This window comes from Chrysochloris asiatica, unplaced genomic scaffold, assembly GCF_000296735.1.
Source record: "Chrysochloris asiatica unplaced genomic scaffold, ChrAsi1.0 scaffold00060, whole genome shotgun sequence".
NCBI classification, from domain to species: domain Eukaryota; kingdom Metazoa; phylum Chordata; class Mammalia; order Afrosoricida; family Chrysochloridae; genus Chrysochloris; species Chrysochloris asiatica.
Window position 1 is genome coordinate 13544178 of NW_006408578.1, and position 3076 is coordinate 13547253.

Below are 3076 nucleotides of genomic sequence, written 5' to 3' on the forward strand. Positions count from 1 at the left end.
CGTGGTTCACACCTACCAGCTGTTCCTCAGAAACCCTACACAGGGTCTCTATGAGTCAGAATTGATCATGTTGTAGCCTGCTTCTCTCCCAGGCAGTCTCTGAGCCAACGCGGTGAGAACCAAGGTCCATTTCTCTTGTGACACCCGCTTTAGGTGCCGAATGCTTGGTGGAGGGGTGGGCAGCTGTGGCGCCACTTGTCTTACAAGCCAGGGTAATGGAGCTCAAGGCCCCAGGGTTCTCAGCGTAACACCCAAGATTGGGACTTCTTACCTGAGAGGGATATGGTGGAAGATGGGAGCCCCCACCTCTTGACCACACCTGCCCTGAAATCAACGGCAGCAATAGGACTCTGGAGGCTGGACCAGACAGGGCAGTAACGCTTCTTCCGGGAAGACCGCCCTCTTGCGGGGAGCTCGGGGAGGGCGCCCGTGCCGTTAGCGCAACAGACCGGAATCTGCCGCGCTGGGAGTAGCCAAGGAGGCTCAGGTACCCAGTCTCTCCGTTGTTACGCTACCAAATTTAGGAAAATTTCCTCATTTGCTGAATTTCTTTAGGACCAGTTCCAGAGGTGTTAAATTGTGTGCTTTTGTATTTGTTTTTATTTTTCCTAAATCATCTGCACCTGTTTCACTGAAGTGCAAGTCTTCATAGCTCCATGCTGGGATTACACATTCCCATTCCCTGTTCTTTGAACAGGGTTCACATTTTCATTTTACAGTGGGCCCCACAAATCCCTGGCAAAAGCACACATATAAAAAGACAGGTGGCCCAGGGGTCCAGGAAGACACATCAGGTAAAGAACCCGGCTCCCATAATGCTGTGCCAATGTCTCACCCACCTTTTAGGGTGGGGCTCAGTCCCAGGGTGTGGTGAGGGTCTCTGTGCAGATACAGGTAGAAGAATGGCTGGGAAAGAGGTCAAACAGAAAGAGGGAAAGGGGCTTAAAGGAAGGTTCCAGCATGTCTCCTAGACCTCAGCCAAAACAATGGCTCTCAGGTGAGTGTGTACAGACAATTTTGCCTTAGGGTTAGCCTGAGGTGCAACCCGAGGTACAACTGAGGGGCAGGAGTCTCAGACTGCCACTGACCACTGGCGCAGTTGACTTTCAACCTTTCCTGGACTTCTGAATACCTTGGGAATTTGCTAAAAAATGTTTCTGGTTAGGCCTTACCTCTGAGATTCTGAATCTCAGTAGGTGTAAAGCTGAATTTTTAACAAGAAACCCAATCAATTTTTTTTTTCATTGTAGTAAAAAAAAAATATATATATATATATATATATATATATATATATATATAGAGAGAGAGAGAGAGAGAGAGAGAGAGAGAGAACGTTTACCAATTCAGGAATTGTCCCATGTACACTTCAGTGACATTGATTATATCCATCATGTTGTACAACATTATCCTTTTCCTCATCATGCAACCACATTAACAGAAACCCAAAACCTCCTTAAGAAACAGTTCCCCCTTTCCACCTCCCTCCTGCCCCTGGTCACCACTAATAAGCTTTGTTGTTAAGTGCCCTTGAGTTGTTTCTGACTCATAGCAACCCTATAAAGAGTTTCTGAGGAGCAACTGGTGAATTTTGAACCAAAGACTTTGTGTTTCAAATAGACACCGTGGTCTAGTAATTATTCTACAGTGCCACACCAGGACTCTAAAACTTGACGTTGTCAGGAGTGGGATTTGAACCCAAGCCTCCATCTGGAGACCAGAAGCCCCAATAGCAGGAAACAGAAGCTTGAGTCTGCTGCCTTAGACCACTCTGACACAAGTTTTGGCCTCTCTATGTTTACCTCTCTCACCACTGGACTGTGACCCATCAAGTTGGCACTGCAAACCCACCAACTGCTCCTCGGAATACAGGGTCGCTATGAGTTGTAGTTGACTGGATGACACTTAACAACATATTTGCCTGTTTCATTTCAGTGGAATCATACACTGCCCTTTTGTGACTGGCTTACTTCACTCACCATGCTGTTATCAAGGATCATGTTGCGGCATGCATTGGGAAACACCGCAGGGTGTTTATACATTCATCTGTTGATACACATTTTGTTGATACAATCTTTTCGCTATTGGGTACTGCAGCGAACACAGGTTAGTTCCGAGTCATAGGGGTTCCTAGGAGTGATCAGTGAGTTTGAATCGCCGACCTGACCTTGCAGTTCACAGTGCCACACCAAGACTTTAAACTGAGTTGTTGTGTTGTTAAGTGCCCTCAAACTGAGTAGGGGAAGAAAGAAAGGAAGAAAGGAAGAAAGGGAGGGAGGGAGGAAGGAAGGAAAGAAGGAAGGAAGGAAGGAAGGAAGGAAGGAAGGAAGGAAAGAAGGAAAGAAGGAAGGAAGGGAAAAGAGGTGGGAGGGAGGGAGGAAGGAAGGAAAGAAGGAAAGAAAAACAAAACAAAACAAAACCTAGCTGCCATTTAATCAATCAGTCCACACTCTCGGGGACCCCACGTATCTCAGAGTAGAACTGGGCTCCCCAGGGTTTTCAATGATTTAGTGTTCCTAAGTCGATCGCCAGGCCTTTCTTCATAAATGCCTCTGAATGTACTCAAACCTCCCATGTTTCCGTTAGCAGCTGAGTACTGGGACTGCGCAAACTTCCCTTTGATTTAAAACTCCAGGGGAAGAGCTGTCCCACAATCAGCGAGGAATGCAGACTGGAAAGCAGCTGCTGCAAAGCGCAGGCTCCCTTCCTCAGAAGAATCAGGCGCCCCTGGTGTGCATTAACTCACTCTGGGGCAGCCTGGAGAGAAGGAGCTGTGTGCCAGGATTCTGGTTTCCACATTTGGCTGTGGCCTGCCTTCCCCTAAAAGTAAAACTGGAGAGGAGTGACCACTTGTTTCTTATTTAGGATACTGGCTTTGGCAGCCTGGAGTCGGAGGGGGCTGTTTGTTGTTGTTAAAGGGCAACCTTCAATTTGAAGTTTAAAATAGGTGCAATGATCCTTCCTAGCTCCCACCTAGGGCAGTAGTTGGTGGTGGAAACAGCAGGAGAGAGCCCCAGGCCTGAGGCACTGTGTTGAAGGCACGCCAAGGGCACCACTCACTGACCCCTTCAAGGAGTCT